This window comes from Nicotiana tabacum, chromosome 3 (genome assembly GCF_000715075.1).
Source record: "Nicotiana tabacum cultivar K326 chromosome 3, ASM71507v2, whole genome shotgun sequence".
Classification (NCBI taxonomy): domain Eukaryota; kingdom Viridiplantae; phylum Streptophyta; class Magnoliopsida; order Solanales; family Solanaceae; genus Nicotiana; species Nicotiana tabacum.
The window spans coordinates 34,877,097-34,896,193 of record NC_134082.1 but is presented as its reverse complement, the minus strand read 5'-3'; positions in this window follow the sequence as shown (position 1 = coordinate 34,896,193).

The window sequence follows — 19,097 nt, the reverse complement described above, 5'->3', positions numbered from 1 at the left end:
CACTTTGGCTATGCTGGGTGTACCGCGGATCGAGTGGCGTGGTGTGACTGATTATGTTCCTAGTAGAGTGATATCCTTCTTGAAGGCCCAACGTATGGTTGGGAAGGGTTGCCTTTCATATCTAGCGTTTGTGAGGGATGTTGGAGCCGAGACTCCTAGTTTGTGAGGGATAGGCAATTGAACAAAGTAACAATTAAGAACAAGTATCCTTTGCCTCGCATTGATGATTTATTTGATCAGCTTCAGGGAGCGAGAGTGTTCTCCAAGATTGATCTCCGTTCGGGCTATCACCAGTTGAAGATCAGGGATTCAGATATTCTTAAGACTGCTTTCAGGACCAGATATGGTCATTATGAGTTTCTTGTTATGTCTTTCGGACTAACCAATGCCCCAGCAACATTCATGCATTTGATGAACAGCGTGTTCCAGGCCTTATCTCGATTCATTCGTCATAGTCTTCATTGACGATATTCTGGTGTATTCGCGTAGTTAGGAGGAGCACGCAGAGCATTTGAGAGTTGTGTTGCAGAGGTTGAGAGAGGAGAAACTTTATGCAAAATTCTCCAAGTGTGAGTTTTGGCTCAATTTAGTGGCTTTCTTGGGGCACGTGGTGTCTAGCGAGGGTATTCAGGTTGATCCAAAGAAGATAGAGGCGGTTAAGAGTTGGCATAGACCGTCCTCAATCACAGAGATTCGTAGCTTTCTTGGGTTAGCAGGCTATTATCGCCGGTTTGTTCAGGGATTTTCATCCATTGCATCGCCCTTGACCAAGTTGACTCAGAAGGGTGCTCCATTTGTATGGTCGGACGAGTGTGAGGAGAGCTTTCAGAAGCTCAAGACAGCCTTGACCACAACTCCAGTGTTGGTTTTGCCATCAACTTCAGGTTCATATACTGTATATTGTGATGCTTCGAGAGTTGGGATTGGTTGTGTGTTGATGCAGGAGGGTAGAGTTATTGCTTATGTTTCTCGTCAGTTGAAGCCCCGTGAGAAGAACTACCTCGTTCATGATTTGGAGTTGGCTACCATAGTTCATGCATTGAAGATTTGAAGGCATTACTTGTATGACATATCTTGTGAGGTGTTCACTGATCATCGCAGTCTTCAGCATTTGTTCAATCAAAAGGATCTTAATTTGAGGTAGTGAAGATGGTTAGAGTTGCTTAAAGATTATGATATTACCATATTGTATCACCCGGGGAAGGCCAATGTGGTGGCTGATGCCTTAAGCCGAAAGACAGTGAGTATGGGGAGTTTGGCATATATTCCAGTTGGGGAGAGACCCCATGCAGTTGATGTTCAGGCCTTGGCCAATCGGTTTGTAAGACTAGATATTTCGGAGCCTAGTCGGGTGTTGGCTTGTGTGGTTTCTTGGTCTTCCTTATATGATCGCATCAGAGAGCGCTAGTATGATGATCCACATTAGCTTGTCCTTAAGGACAGAGTTCAGCATAATGACGCCAGAGATGTGACCGGTGATGATGGTGTGTTGAAGATGCAGGGCTGGATTTGTGTGCCCAATGTGGATGGGCTTAGAGAGTTGATTCTGGAGGAGGCACATAGCTTGCAGTATTCCATTCATCCGGGTGCCGCGAAGATGTATCAGGATTTGAGGTAGCACTATTGGTGGAGAAGAATGAAGAAAGATATCGTGGGATCTGTAGCTCGGTGCCTCAATTGTCAGCAGGTGAAATATGAGCATCAGAGACCGGGTGGCTTGCTTCAGCAGATGGTTATTCCCGAGTGAAAGTGGGAGAAGATTACTATGGACTTTGTTGTTGGATTTCCACGGACTTTGAAGAGGTTTGATGCGATTTGGGTGATTATGGATCAGCTGACCAAGTCTGCGCACTTTATTCCTGTGTGTACTACCTATTCTTCAGAGCAGTTGGCAGGGATTTATATCCGGGAGATTGTTCGATTGCATGGTATTCCGGTTTCCATCATCTCAGATAGAGGTACTCAGTTTACTTCAAAAAATTTGAGGGGCATGCAGAGGGAGTTGGGTACTCAGGTGGAGTTGAGCACAGCATTTCATCCTTAGACGGACGGACAGTCCGAGCGTACTATCCAGATATTGGAGGACATGTTGTGTGCTTGTGTTATTGATATTGGAGGTTCATGGGATGAGTTATTGCCACTTGCAGAGTTTGCTTACAACAACAACTACCAGTCGAGTATTCAGATAGCTCCGTATGAGGCTTTGTATGGGAGGCGGTGTAGATCTCCCGTTGGTTGGTTCGAGCCCGGCGAGGCTAGGCTATTGGGGACAGATTTGGTTAAGGACGCCTTAGAGAAGGTGAAGGTGATTCAGGAGAGGTTTCATATAGCACAGTCGTGTCAGAAGAGCTATGCGGACCGGAAGGTTCGAGATGTATCCTACATGATTGGTGAGAAGGTCTTGCTGAAGGTTTCTCCCATGAAGTGTGTTATGAGGTTTGGGAAGAAAGGTAAGTTGAGTCTGCGGTTCATTGGGCCTTTTGAGGTGCTTCGGAGGATTGGGGAGGTGGCTTATGAGCTTGCTTTGCCACCCATCCTGTCGAGTGTGCATCCGGTATTTCATATTTCTATGCTCCAGAAGTATATTGGGGATCCGTCTCATGTTTTGGACTTTAGCACGGTTCAGTTGGATGATGGTTTGACCTTTGATGTGGAGCCAGTAGCTATTTTGGGTCGCCAGGTTCGGAAGTTGAGGTCAAAGGATATAACTTCCGTGAAAGTGCAGTGGAGAGGTCGGCCCATGGAGGAGGACACCTGGGAGACCGAGCGGGAGATACAGAGCAGATATCCTCATCTGTTTGAGGCTCCAGCTATGTTTCTTGACCCGCTCGAGGATGAGCATTTGTTTTAGTTGGGGAGGATGTGATGACCCGTCCCGTCGTCACGTGAGTTACTGGCCCGTTTCCCCCATTTTATGCTTCTTCATGTTTCGTTATCGGTATTCGGTGTGTAGAGTTAAATCAGATTGGTTTTGATAGGAAATGAGACACTTAGTCTCTTTAAGGAAGGCTTGTTTTGGAAAAGTCAACCGGATGTTGACTATTGAGTTAGAGGGCTCGGATGTGATTTTTGGTGATTCATTTAGCTTCGGGGGTTGATATGTGTCTTAGCAGTGTGATCGGAATTGGTTTTGGAGGTCCGGGATGGAATTAGGCTTGAATTGGCGAAGTTAGTATTTTGGCAAATTCCGGTTGGTAGGTGAGATTTTTATACGGGGGTCGTAATGGAATTCCAAGATTTGCAGTAGCTTCGTTAGGTGATTTTGGATGTGTGTGCAAAATTTCAGATCATTCGGAGGTGTTTTGGTCGGGTTTTTGATCAAATGCGTATCTCAGAAGTTTTTAAGAAATTTAGGCTTAAATCTGATGTAATTTAATGGTTTTGGTGTTGTTTGTGGTGTTTGGATGATTGGAACAAGTTTGAATGACGTTTTAGGATGGGTTGGCACTTTTGGTTGAGGTCCCGGGGCCTCGGGGTGATTTCGGATGGTCAATCGGACCAATCTTGGTTTTTGAAGTTGTAGATTTCAGCTGAGTGTTGCAGAACATTTTTGTTCTCTGCGATCGCAGGAGTGCAATTGCGATCGCATAGAAGGTTTGGGGAAGGCCATTCTGATTTCTCAATGCGATCGCGGAATAGGGTATGCGATCTCATAGGTTGAGGAGGTTGTCCATTGCGATCGCATGAGGAGTAATGCGATCGCGTAGTGTTAAATGGACCTGAGGTTTTGAGGGGTACTTTGTTCAATGCGATCGCGGAGTAGTGTATGCGATCGCGTAGGTTTGATTGGTGAAGCAGTGCGATCGCAGTTAAGGGGTCGCGTTCGCATAGGACATTTTGGAGGCCTGGGAAAGTTGAGCTATGCGATCGCAGAGGCTTGGATGCGATCTAATAGAGTAAAATTTGGGCTGACAAAAGGGTTTTAATAAACATTTCACCCGCGAACCAAGTCCCATTTCCTCTATTGTTGAGAAACCTTGGGAGCTTTTGACGAGTATTAAAGAGGGTTTTGACTGGGAATCGATTGGAGGTGAGTCCTATGGCCTAGAAACGTCATTTAATTGTAGATTCAACATCTAAATTCATGGAAACTTGATTAAAAAAGGAAGGATTAGGGCTTGACTTTTGAAATAGAAATTTAGGGGTTTGAGGGAGCATTTGAGCTTGGATTTTGGTAAATTTGATATGTATAGACTCGTGGTGAGATAAGAAATCCGGTGATGTCAATTTTCTGATTTTTCGAGAAGTGGGTCCGGGGCTCGGGTTTTGCCAACTTCGTGATTTTCGATATTTTTCGAGTCTTTTCGATTGGATTGTATTCCCTTAGCCTATTGTAACTTATTACTTGTGGTTTTGATCAGATTCGACGCTCGAGGAGGTTGATTTGCGAGGCAAGGGAGTAGCGAGCTAGGATTTTGGCCTACTTGAGGTGAGTAATGAATGTAAATGATGTCCTGAGGGTTTGAAACCCCGGATTTGCACATCGTAGTGCTATATTGAGGTGAGACACGTGCTTGAAGATGAGCGCGGGTCGTTTACTATTGGGGATTGTGACTTGGTCCGTCCCGAGTGATGCTTCTACTGCATATTTGATTAAAGCTTATTTGTTATCAAATTTTTTGGACTGATTGTCATATTTGGGCTTCTTGCCAATTCTTTGAACCCTCCGGGGAGTTTATTTACTATTTCCTCACTGTTTGACTTACTACTTGAACTCAGTCGTACAGTTTTCTACTGTCTTACAGCTCAGCCACTTTTACTTGATTTTTGAAACTAAAAGATATATTAAATGATGTTTTGGGCTGAGAACTACTATTTTACCGTTGCCCGGGGAGCTTATATGATTTCTGGACTGAGTACGGCCAAGGGCCAGATGTAAGGATACTATGGGATCGGGCTGCGCGCTGCAGCAATGTTATACTGATATTGATATGAGGCTGAGGGCCTAGATTTGATGCCACGAGATGGCTTGATATTGCGCTTAGGCCGCAAGGGGCCCCTCCCGGAGTCTGCACACCCCCAGTGAGCGCCGTCGACGATAAATAAATGGAGCAGGCTTCACGCCGCAGCGGGTACTATAGGGTACCGTTCTATGTGTTGATTTCTCTTTATATGTCTGTCACTTAACTGCTTATTTGTTGTAGTATTTCTACATTTCACTTCCATTGGTTTATTACTCTCATATTACTTGTTTTTAAACTGCCGTAGTGTAGATTACTCTGTGATTTCTTATTCTCAGTCATTATTTATGCTTATTACTCACTGGGTCGAAGTACTCACATTACTCACTGCACCTTGCGTGCAGATCCAGGTGCATCTGAGGCTGAGTGAGGATTATTTCAGTTGAGTAGCGCATATCCGGGAGTATCGAGGTAGCTGCATGGCGTTCGCAACCCTGATCTCTCCCTTCTATCCTTGTTATTAATTAGTATTCCCTAGATGGACATGTATTAGGTTGTTAAACTTGTACTAGAGGCTCGAGACTTGCGACACCAGATCTGTATGGGCTATGTAGTGGTATTATCATCTGACTTTCAGCATATTTAACTCGTTGTCTTAAACTCTTATTGGAGTAATTTAGCAATTTAACTGTGTTAACTGATAATGATTTTCATAAGAAAATAGAAAGGTTTGTTAGTTGGTCAGGCTTGCCTAGCAGTGTGTTGGGCGCCATCACGACCGGGGTTGGGGTCGTGACATAGTCCCTATGAAAAGGGAACAAACTAAGAATATATGTAGATTATAAAGATTTAAATAAAGCATGCCCCAAAATTATTTCCCTTTGCCTAACATCGATCACATGATCGATGCCACGGCTGGCCACGAGACTCTCATTAAATATGGAACATACTACTACAATGTAATGCCATTTGATATAAAAAAATATTGATGCTACTTACCAACGACTAGTAAACCAAATGTTCAAAGAACAAATATGAAACACCATGAAAGTTTGTATTGATGATATGCTAGGTAAGTCCCTGAAAGCAAAGGACCATTTAAAGCATTTGCAGGAAACCTTCAGTATATTGAATAAGTACAACATGAAGCTGAATCCAAAAAATGTGCATTCGGGGTCAAGTCCGGTAAGTTTCTCGGATTCATGGCATCTAATCGGGGGATCAATATCAAAGCTATCGATGATATTATGGTAGTGGAAATGTGAAGGTTGTACAATGGCTAATCGAGCGCATTGAAGCCATGGGGCAATTCATCTCGAGGTCGTCCGATTCATAAGATCCCTAATATGATCAAGCCTCTATCGGACTTACAGAATCGGATTGTTAGTCATTATCTCCAATTCATCTTCACTATCATGAAGCACTCAGAATACATATTCGTCCATCTCAGCATGCTCACACCGAGCTGTCACTAAATCTACCTGAAGTTTCTCACTAAGAATCTTGTAGGTGTCACTTCTCTCAGTGAGGTACCGAACCTCAGCCTCGAGCTCCTCTTACATCCAAAGGAAAGCCTCGTGATGCAACACCAAAGCCTACAAGCAAGATGTTAGAATTACCTACAACTCCAAGTTTAAAAGAGATAAGGGAATGGCCCTCGAAGTTACCCGATTCAGAGCATGTTGGGCCTCGTTGAACAGGCAAGAGGCTCCCACCTCATTCATCACAGCTTGATCTTCCTTGATCACCAAGCATCTGAGGAAGCTAGCAATACCCAGAGGGGGGAGAGAAGACCCAGTCGTCCTCCGGTATAAAAAACACTATATTCCGCATACAGTCGGGGTTAATACTTAGGGTCGGGAATCGGTCCACCAGTTTTGGGCTCGACGAAGACCCGGTAGCACCCGGGGATATTATTTTCTTTGGCACCAGTAAGTCACCAAGCCCGGTGACATCTTCCAAAGCATCAAACTCAACCCCATCCAAGAAGTCGTGGATACTGACCGCCTCGTGAGAACCCTCGCAAAAGTGACCTTCCAACATATTGGCCTCACGGATCGTGGCGTTCGAAATCTGAGGGGACATAGAAATATCAATTACACCGAGATCTTCCCTTAGAACATCTTCCGCCACTCGGGAAGCCTCGCCCCCAATCTCTCTCTCTCTCGACCATCTCAGCCTGCGATGGAGTGGCATCAACTACTCCTGGCTCGGGAACCTTGGCCAAAGCTCCCTCGTCAACCTCCTCCGGTTCGGAGGGCTTTTGTATCGAAGCACCAGCCTGCACACGGGCTACCAGATTGGATCCTACTCCTTCTTATTCTTCTTCTTCTTTGGACTCGTCCCTTAGCCGACGAACTGAGTCCAAAAATAGACCGATGGTGCTCCCTTATGTTTATGAGCTTGCCTTTTCTTTCGATCTTTCTTTTCCAAGTTTGGGGAGCTCGGAGCCCCTTTTATCTTATTCTATATGTCCTGCTTTGGAGCAGGTGGTTGGGTAAGGACTTCTTCAGATGGGGGCCTCATTACCACATCCTTCCTAAGGCCTACAAAGGAAAAAAGCCGAGTAAGCTTGAGAAGTAGCCCAAATGATAACCGTAAGAAAAAAGCTTACCATGATTGCGGGCCTCCCATCGACCCTTTGATAATTCTATCTAAGCACACTCGGAGTATGGTCTCTGCGATACTAGGCTCTTGACCCATTGCTTGAGATCGGGGATTACCTCTGGCGCCTGGACACACCTGCAACACCATAAAATATAGATGAGGAAAGAAGATAAGAAGTAAAATAGCAAAATTAAAAAGGCAAAGTACTTCTCACGGTTCATGTTCCATTTCTGAGGAAATGACATGTCTTCAGCAGGGATTAGGTCTGAAGTCCTTATTCTGACAAATCAGCCCATCCAACCTCAATCGCGAGCTTTGTCTATGCTTAAGAACAGGGCCTTAATGGCACAACGAACAAGCTTTATCAGCCCTCCTCGATAAAGTCGGGGACTGTAAAGGCACATAAGATGATCGAGGGTGAAAGGACATCTTTCGATTTATTCTTACAAAGAATCGGAGGAGGATCACTATTCTCCAAAAGGAAGGATGGATATGGCCGAGGTTCATATCATAACTCTTGCATAAGGCGACGATGATAGGGTCTAAGGGACCTAACGTGAAAGAGTAAGTGTAAACACTTAGGAAACCCTCCATATCGGTAGTGATCAACTCCTTGGGCGAAGGTACCACGACATGTTTATCGACTCAGTGGTACTCCTCTTTAACTTTGTCAAGGAGATCGTCGGTTATCGTACATATGTACCTCTAGACCAGTTCATATTGACCAGGTACTGAGGAGGTTTTTCCAATCCTAAAATTTGCGACAGTAGGACACCCTCCTAGAACGAAATCCTCAAGGTGAGGTTCCATTGTAGCTCTGTCATTGGCGGGCCATAAAGAAGAGGTGACCTCCTTTTACGGTACGATTTTAGAAGTCTTTGCCAATCTAAGGTAGAAGAGAAGGGAATTAGGATGATATACAGTTTGCTAAAGATTCAAGAGATTTGGGAGCAAGGGTTGCAATACACAAAGGTTTTTGAAGAGAAGCAACAATGAGGGAAATTTTGAGCATAAAGTTGAGTGGAAGAAGGTTGCGGTATTTATAGCTTGCTAGTGGCGGTACAGAACCAGTGGTGGCCAACCAGTAACTAATAGGCATTTAATGCCTCGATAACCGAATTGCCAGGGCGTTTCAGTATCCACTTATCGCTGACATAATAGTCGGGCTCGTCACTTACGTCGTGACACATCAAGAAGGGATTGGAAAAGTTCATATCGTTTCTCGTCATCTTTGCTCCGAGAAACAAGAGGACTATCTGTACACGGTTGTATGGCTAAAATCGGAGAGTCCGATTTTGTGATCATTATGGCATCTCACAGCCCGTCTTTAGAAACCTCGAAACACAGCTCGAGGTTTTACCCCAAGGGCTCCAAATACTCGACCTCGGGGTAGTGCAAATTGGTGAATATCTTAGACAAGCGGAAAATTCCTAAAAGGCACGTGGATAAAGCTGACTAGGTCTACAAGAATAGCACAAGTCCGTACCGTGACATTAAATAGTTGTATCAACTGTTTATCCTTGTAATAAATTTATATGTACTATGTTGGGATTCCCCTTCTATATAAAGGGGACCTTTGTTATTTCTTGCACACATGATATTCAATACAAGAACAAGAACATTCTCTGGTCTCTAATTTAATCATTCTCCATTGTCTTCCCTTTGATTTAATGTTTACATTTATTATATTTCATTGATTGTTCTTCATTTATTACTCTTCATTGATCACAAAGAGCCATTATTGAGGCCCTTGGAACTATTAGTCCTTCATCGGTCAGCCTCAGTCAAGCACTCAAGCTCGACTTTGAGGCCAGAGTAGGCCAACTCGAGGCCCCGATTTACGGTTATTTTGTTTGATTAACCTACTATTCTTAAGTTATTATCTTATTTTCCTGACTCACATCTACTGCCTAACAACTAGCATAAAAATAAATTATGTATTTTTAGAACCACAAAATCAAATCTAATTGTAATTACCATTTTCAAGGTAAACAGTTTGGCGCCTATCGTGGGGATAAAAATAATAGTGATTGTTTTGGTGCTGGTTTACTGAAAACACAAGTTATTCTTTACACTTTTTCTTGCCCAAGAATCTTTGATTTCAGGTCAAAATATCTAACTCAGTGAATGCACATGAAAACAATGGTCCTGAGGACCATAGAGAGAATGGTATAGTTGTTCCAGGCATCAGAGTACCACTGCGAAACCCTGAGGATGCACCATAGACAATCCTCGTGGATGTGTTCTCATGCAATGCCCAACATGTCGATATAAGCTCCCACACTAATTGGAGTATACGCCAAGAAAACCAACAAGAAGCTCAAAAAACCCCAGCTCGGGAGGAACAAGAGGTTAGCGTTCACGTCATTTTTGAGATGTTGCAGGCACAACAGCTGGCGATTGCTCAACTGCACAGCCATAAAAAAACTCTAAGCACAGCAGCACCGGAAACGGCTTCTCAAGTCGAATAGGTACCGGAAAGATCAAGCAACAACGGGTCAGCAGTCGATCCTGCTACTATGAAGATGCTCGAGGACCTCACAAAGAGGATTGAATCGGGCGAAAAGATGATAGAAGCTAATGACAAAAAGGTGAAGACCTACAATTCAAGGGTCGACCAGATCCCGGGCGCACCCCCGATTCTGAAGGGTGTAGATTCAAAGAAATTCGTACAAAAGCCATTCCCATCGAGCGCAGCTCCTAAGCCCATCCCAAAGAAATTTAGAATGCCCGATAGAACTTTGAGACCCTAACGAGCACATTACTGCTTACACTTGTGTTGTAAAGGGAAATGACCTGAAAGACGACGAGATTAAATCCTTCCTATTAATAAAATTCGGAGAAACACTTTCAAAAGCGGCCATGATGTGGTATCACAACCTATCCCCAAATTTGATAGAGTAATTTGCCATGTTGGCAGATTCTTTTATAAAGGCACATGCCGGTGCCATCAAGGTTGCTACAAGGAAATTCGACGTCTTCAAAATCAAACAGAGAGAAAATGAGATGCTACGGTAGTTTGTATCTTGCTTTCAAATAGAGTGAATGGAATTACCACCAGTCTCTAATGACTGGGTAGTACAGGCCTTCACCCAAGGTTTGAACAAACGAAGCTCTATAGCTTCTAAGCGGCTAAAGTAGAACTTGGTTGAATATCCCGCCGTGACTTTGGTGGATATCCACAACCGGTATCAATCAATAGTTAGGGCCGAGGACGACCAACTAGGAGCCCCCTCGGGCTTAGTATATCCCAGCAGGCTCCTGGCAAAGGAACCAAATGCAAACAAGGAAACGTATCAACCGTAAATTGAAGATCGAAGAAACGCCCCAAGGCGTAAGATACCCCGAAATGACCAAAGGGCAGACCGAGGTTAGAATCCTCAGGGACTTATGAGCAGAGCTAGATTCGACAGACACGCAGGACCGACGGAGGCACCCTGAGTATCTGAGTACAACTTCAACATTAATGTTTCAGACATCGCATCAACCATAGGTAAAATCAAAGACACCAGGTGGCCAAAACCCATAGTAGTAGATCCGTCACAAAGGAACCCTAACTTGATGTGTGAATTTCACGGCACACACGGTCATAGGACCGAAGATTGCAGACAACTTAGAGAAGAAGTAGCCTGATTAATTAACAAAGGGAACCTCTAAGAGTTCCTCAGTAACCGAGCAAAAAATCAATTTAGGGAGAGAGAGGCGAATAGGAAAAATGAAACAGAAGAGCCACAACATGTCATTCACATGATAGTTGGAGGAATCGACATCCTGTAGGAACCCATTATCAAATGAATGAAAATATCCATCACCAGGGATAAGCAAACTCAAGGTTACGTACCCGAGTATGCTCTCACATTCAGAGAAGAGGTCATCGAGGCCCAGTCTTAGCCTCATAACGATGCATTGGAAATTTCTTTTCTTGTGAATACATTTCAACTTAAACGCGTACTTGTGGATCCAGCTAGTTCGGCCAACATTATCAGGTCAAGAGTGGTGGAGCAGCTCGGACTGCTCGACCAGATCGTACCCACCTCTCAAGTCCTCAATGGATTCATCATGGTGAGCGAGACGATGAAAGGGGAAATCACCCTCCCGGTCAACGTGGCCAGCACAACCCAAAATTCCAAGTTTCATGTCATTGAAGGAGACATGAGGTACAATGCCTTGCTCAAAAGACAGTGGATACACTGCATAAGAGCAGTACCATCAACCCTTCATCAAATGATGAAGTTTCCAACAAAGGACGGAATAAAAACGGTATACGGGGAGAAGTATGCAGCAAGAGAGATGTTCGTGATGCACGACGTAGCACCGGCATCAACACCTTCATCATCGAAGGAGCCAAAAGATAAGAAAATAGAAAAGTAGTAATCACAAGCTACATTCTCGGCTTCACCCGAGTGAATGAACAAAGAACCGTACCGCATCCCCGGAGCAAGCAGTGGAAGCATATCGAGGCTCGAACTGTCATCACTACTAAGGTATAACTGTCTCCCTTTTTATTTACATCTTACACTAACCTGTGTGCAGGTGTCCGATTAGAAAAATCGAAGCACCTTCCAGCTTGAAGACCTTAAGTTTTAAAGCATGCGTTGCACTCTTTTCCTTCGATCGGATTTTATCCCAAGAAGGTTTTTATCGGTAAGGTTTTTATCGGTAAGGTTTTTAACCAGGCAACATCTATATGCTACCTAAGGAGAAATTAACAAGTACTTCAGGCTTCTCTTCAATCAACCTCGAATACCGGGGGGGCATCCCCCAGGGAAATCACCTCCCCGGAGAAATCAAGATAAGCCAAAAAGGGTCTCGATAGAAAAATGATGTATCCGGCCAAACGGTCAAATGAACCATGTCCGCATAGAATAATTGAACCCTCGACGATGAGAACATGTATACTTGTACCAAGTAATAAAAGGAGTATCTTTTACCATCAAAACACTTCGCGCTTCAAAGACCCCAAGCAGGCAACCTCGAGCCTGAAAGCCTTCCATGTGGCAATAGTAAAAGGTGTAAGACCTCCATGAGGCAACCTCGAGCTCATAAGACCTCCATGAGGCAACCTCTAGCCCATAAGACCTTCATGAGGCAGCCTTGAGCTCATAAGAGCCTCCATAATCAGGCATGAATTTGTAAGACCTCAAGCAAGGTATGAATTATACTTGTGCCAAGTAGCCTCAAGCAAGGCATGAATTATACTTGTGCTAAGTAGCCTATCTGTAAGACCTCAAGTAAGGCATGTTCAAATTCGTAAGACCTTACAAAAGGCATAAATCCCAATCTTAAAGTCAAGGCTATATTTTCGAACTGGTAATACCCCTAAAAAGGCATACCCTCGATATAGACGCCAAGGCTACCTCACTCAGGGACTAAAAGGCTATGGCCAAACACAATGACTAAAGTCATAAGGCTATGGTCAAACTAACACAACTCGGGGATGCCTAACCGTCGCCACAAAATCACAGGCCTTTAATAATTACTTCAAAAAGAACTGGTTAATCAGGCTACCCTCGGCATAAGTAAAAGAGCTTTGATCATGTCAGCTCCAGACAATAAAAAGGCTTCGAGAAAATTCAGCCAACGAGCGAAACCTCCCGAGGTGCTCGATTATCATCACATAATGGCTCACAATCGAGGTTCTCATCGAACCGTCGAAGAGCCAGATGAACACAAAACTTCAAAAAAGTCTTTAATGAGGAAAAAATAAAGCCTATATAGAGGTCGTACCGACCCACCGCATAAGAGCCTAAGCGCCAGCCTATATTAGAGGTTGTACTGACCCACCGCGTAAGAGCCTAAGCGCTAGCCCATATTAGAGGTCGTGCCGACCTAATGCATAAGAGCCTAAGAGCTAGCTTAAAATTCAAAAACCTAAGGGTCGATGAGCCCGACTCGAAAACTGAGCCCGAAACGATCAACTAAAAAGAGCCTAAGGGCAAATGCGTAAGAGCCTACGGGCCAGCCTATCAAGCCTCATTGCCGTTTTGTAATCATAAGGGTTTTACCTCGAAGGCCAATTCATCTGGATAATCATTGACAAACGTCAAAATTCAAGACACAGAAAGATATACTCAAGCAAAGAGAAATCATGAAAGGAGAAAACCGAAATGCTTCTTTATATATATATATATATATATATATGTGTGTGTGTGTGTGTGTGTGTGTGTGTGTGTGAGTGTGTGTGTGTGTGCATGTGTGTGTGTGTGAAATAGAACAAGTCTTTGTTTACAATGTTCTCTAAGAGCATTATACGCAAAATCAAAAAGAAAAGGCCTAGTCTACTTTCCCCTCAGGGACTGCGGCCCCATCGGCCCCTTCATCATTATCTTCGGCATCGGATGCAAGGAACTTGGTGTCGTATTCATCCGCCTTGGCCTGTTCTATCTCTTCTGAGAGATCGTAGCCCCTAGTGTGGATCTCCTCGATGGTTTCCCTTCAGGATTTGCACTAGGCATATTTATTGCTTTTGCTCTCCCGATCGGAAGCCCCTCTCAACTCAGCTCGAGCGTTAGTAGCATCTTTTAAATAAACGGCCACTTTTTTATTAGCCTAAGCTCAAACCTCTTCAGCTTCAGCCCGGGCGTCCACGACCTTGGCCTTCATCTTCAAAAGGTTAGACTCGAGCCTTACAATCCTGCTCGTCTAGAACAAGCTATTTTCACGAGCATTTCGGAGTTGCACCTCGAGGGTAAAATACTTAGCCAAAGCATTCTTCTTGGCTGCAACTTGGGCATTTATCTGAGCCTTTAACTTATTACACTCATACCTGGCCTGATCAACTTCGCCCCAAAGGCGTTCCAGATCCTCCGTCTTACTCTGCAACTGAAGTATCTGAATATTAATCTCCGAGGATAGAAGAAGACAAATGCATTCCCTCGAAATAAAGGTTACCTATTTCTCTAGGCGGCCTTCGTAGTTCAAGCTTCGATTCATCTCGTACCAAAGGTGTCTCGACTTCTTTCCCCTTTTATCGCAAAGAAGCTTGAGGGATTTTTCCCCGTCCAAGACTTTCCGCAACCTAGCTTCACGGTGGAGCAGCTCAAACTTGAGATTGTCAAAGGCCTATGAAAAATAAGCTCCGTGAGAAAATAAAAATGCAAAACCAAAAAACCAACAAAGTCAAAACTTACCACAAAATAGAGTCGTTGATCCTCCTTAAAAGTTGAGCGTGCATCTACTGGCCTAGTCTCATCGGCCGCAGTTGAACCACTCTTGGTGAGGATATGATCACTCGGTACCCCGCTTGATTTAGGCGGCCCTTGGCTCGAACATCCCTCGAAGTACCTTCGACGGGAGACGAATATGGCAGCAGAAAATTTGTATCCCCCAAATTACCTTCGACCAGGGAAGAAGATGGCGGCAGAAAATATTTATCCCTCGAAGTACCTTTGACGGGAAAAGAAGACGGCGGCAAAGAAGGAACCATTTTCCCGAGGCTAGAAGCCTCGGGTGCTGCAACATCAGCTGATACATCTTCTTTGAGCCTCCAAGTAAGGCTTGCCTCGCTATGAGCACCCTTGTCCTTTAGGGATTCCTTCTGTTTGTTATCATTCCTCGGCACGAAGTCAACGATCCTTCCTCCTCTCTAAGGGAGGACGGTCTCATCTCAGAAAACTCTCTAATACATGTGGTGACTGAGTTAATACACATAAAAGAAAGTATCTTTCAATGAAAATAAACAACACAGCACGTACTGTGGTATTTTGCCTCCCATCTACCCTTGGACAGATCTCGCCACTTTTGCTCATCATAAGTCGAGCAAGCAGCTAGTTTTCGAGTCTAATCCGCTAGGTCAGGGACCTCATATGGTAGCCACGGGATTGCTATAGAAAAGAAAAGGAACACGTCTTTACGGAGTCTGCCTCCACTATGAACAAAAATGATAAAAACACAAGTGTGCCACTTACGTGTGAAATTCCATTTCTCATGAAATTATAGGAACTCTGCGGGGATGATATCGACAGTTTGCACTCAGACAAATTGACTCATCCACCCTCGTCCTTGTCATCTTCATTATTGGGAACAAAGGGTCGGGTGGATCGACGTCGTAGAGTAATCAGGCCTCAATAATGCAAGGGCCGGTACAATCTAACAAGATGGCTGAGGGTGAACTCAAGCCCGACTTTATCTGCAAAGTACCTTATCATCAACACAATACTTCCAAATGATGGGTGAACCTGTGCCAGGGTAACCTGATATCTGCTGCAAAACTCAAGCGTGACTATATCGAGAGGGCCCAACGTAAAGGGGTACGTGTATACGTTCAAAAAACCCTCTACATGAGCCATGATGTTCTCTTCCAGGGAAGGTACCTGCAGTATCACCTTTCTCCCCATTTTCAGTCTCTCCTAACTGCCTCAAGGTGTTCCTCTCCTATTGATGATATGAACCTCGATGCATGCTCCTAATGGACCAGAATGTTAGGAGGTCACTCTAACAGAAAGTCCCTCCTTGAGACAAAGTGATACCAGTAAGCTCGATGAAATAGCAATCATGGATCAATATTTACCATTTGGACCAATCACGAGAGCTAAAGCTAGAAAAGCTCAAGAAGTAATGCATGGGTTGGTAAAGAAGCTACTTGACATGAGATCGGAAGTCATACGTGTGGATGAAAATCTAAAATTTATACACGTATCTTAAGTGAGCCTAAATAGAGATACTCATGAGTAAATGGTGATAAACTAACTTGTGATTAACTCTTTTGCATCTCTCTTAATAATATATTTTGTAATACTTTATTTTTAGAATATGTTACTTTGAGTGTGTTTGTATTTTCTTTTGTAGGCTTTCAACATTTGGTATAAACTTTGGGAAAATTGGAGCAAAGGAGTGATACTTAATACTATCCAACATTCACAAAACTGTCCGAACAGTGACCCAAATTAAAATATTAATCTGTTCAAGTATAGATCAAATTGGGCTACCAAATTCATTATGATTAAAGATATTTAAGTCTAGATTCTAATGAACCAAACCTTTCTTAATTTGAAGCTTCCTACATCAAGTTATGGTCATACAAGCTACAGTTGTACAAATCTGGACCGAATCACACTAGTCCACTTCGAAATTAGTTGTAGAATAGAATACACTGAATTTAGCTGTGAATCTTACCAAGCGGGTAGCCTCATATGTCTTATTTTCAGAGAATCAAGAATTGTGCAATTACAACACTCCTAGACAAAATTATAGACTTTCTACCAAGACTGCACCAATCTGCCGAGATTTCCAATACAAGAGATTCAATCATTCATACTTGGTGGAAAACATTGAATTGAATTGGTCTTGTGAAATCATTTAAAATGTGCAGCAATTAGTTAGTTGGTATGGCAATATTTGTAGGCCACCATAAGATTTGTTGGATGACTTTAATGCCTCTATTGTTGAAGATTGCATGTAGCCACCATTGAAGAACATTTTAGTAGTTGTTTTCATACTTGTAGTTTGGTAAAGAGTTGTTGAAATGGCTCTATAAATAGCCATCATTCTTTAATTGTAAGACCAGATAATTTAGTGTTATATGAAATATATTCATCTTTTTGAGAGTTTAGGAGAATTCTCCTTAAGTTCTACCATGAACTTGTCTTGATTGCTTCAAGGATAGTTTCTCTTTGTAAGTAATCTTCTTTCTTAGATGATAGATTAGGTTACTTGATTATTGCTCTTGAGGTTGTGGATTTAATATATCCATTGTTTCTTGCGCTTCTAATCTTGAGGTTTAATCTCCTTGTATGTTTCATAATTTTATCTTTTATACTATGTCACTTCCAATCATATTTACGTCATATATCTTTTGATCGTTGGGTTCCGCGTCATTTCGTATCAGAGCCTTGTTGATTATATTGTCTTATATATTTGTTCAAGTTTTGAGCTCTTTATTTAAAACAAAAAAACAAAACAAAAAAAAACAAAAAATTATATATATCCAAAAATACTATAATCTAGAGAATTCTTTTGTTTCTGGAATTTTTTTTAGTCATCTATTCTTCGTACTCAACAAGTAGTATTTTACTTAAATACTACCTATTGTGATCCTTTTTGTCCTCTCTGAATCAAATTATTTTATTCGTGTATCTCCAGTTATGATTAAATCCATATAGTCAATCCTCTGTATTCAGCTATTCTTGCTGAATTTTGTTGTTTCCTTTGTTTATTATTTTTCAGCATCATTGTTTCTTCTCTTGTCAACTCATGAGCTTTTTATATTAAAATTCTACAATAGAAACTTTCTTTTGAAGTTATCCAGATTTAGTTACTTGGTAGAACTACAAAGGAAAACTCTATAGTAGTAAAAGGCTTGAGTGAAATAAAACATTATTGAGGGACAAACACGAGGGTTGTGTGAAATTGAGCGAGTGTAAACACGTGAGGGAGTATTGTGAGGCCCTATTTTTTTTTGTATAAGCATGTCACATGCAGGTAATGGTGGTGAAAGCATAGGAAGTGTAAATGCCAATCCAGATATATTGGTTTCCATTCAAACGATGCAGTGAGAATTTTTCAATGATGAGCATGAGATTAGATAATATGCAAGAGAGGGTAGAAGAAAATGAAAATAGGAGAAGAGTCCCAGGGAACGAATGGAGGCAAGAACAACTACATGCACAACCACGGATTGGTGAAGGTACCTACAGTATCACCTTTCTCCCCATTTGCAGTCTCTCCTAACTGCCTCGAGGTGTTCCTCTCCTATTGATGATATGAACCTCGATGCATGCTCCCAATGGACCTGAATGTTAGGAGGTCTCTCTAACAGAAAGTCCCTCCTCGAGACAAAGTGATACGAGCACGCTCGATGAAATAGCAAACATGGATCTATATTTACTATCTGGACCAATCACGAGAGCTAAAGCTAGAAAAGCTCAAGAAGTAATGCATGAGTTGGTAAAGAAGCTACTTGAAATGAGATCGGAAGTCATACGTGTGGATGAAAATCTAAAATTTATACATGTATCTTAAGTGAGCCTAAATGGAGATACTCATGAGTAAATGGTGATAAACTAACTTGTGATTAACTCTTTTGTATCTTTTTTAATAATATATTTTGTAATACTTTATTTTTAGAATATATTACTTTGAGTGTGTTTGTATTTTCTTTTGTAGCCATGCAACATTTGGTATAAACTTTGGGAAAATTGGACCAAAGGTGTGATACTTAATACTATCAAACATTCACAAAACTGTCCGAACAATGGACCAACTTAAAATATTAATCTGTTCAAGTATAGATCAAGTTGGGCTACAAAATTCATCATGATTAAATATATTTAATTCTAGATTCTAATAAGCCAAACCTTTCTTAATTTCAAGCTTCCTACATCAAGTTATGGTCATACAAGCTACAGTTGTACAAATCTGGACAAATTCATACTAGCCCACTTCGAAATTAGTTGTGGAATAGAATACACTGAATTAAGCTGTGAAACTTACCAAACGTGTAGCCTCATATGTTTTATTTTCAGAGAATCAAGAATTGTGCAATTACAACACTCCTAGACAAAATTATAGACTTTCTACCAAGACTGCACCAATCTGCCGAGATTTCCAATACAAGAGATTCAATCATTCATACTTGGTGGAAAACATTGA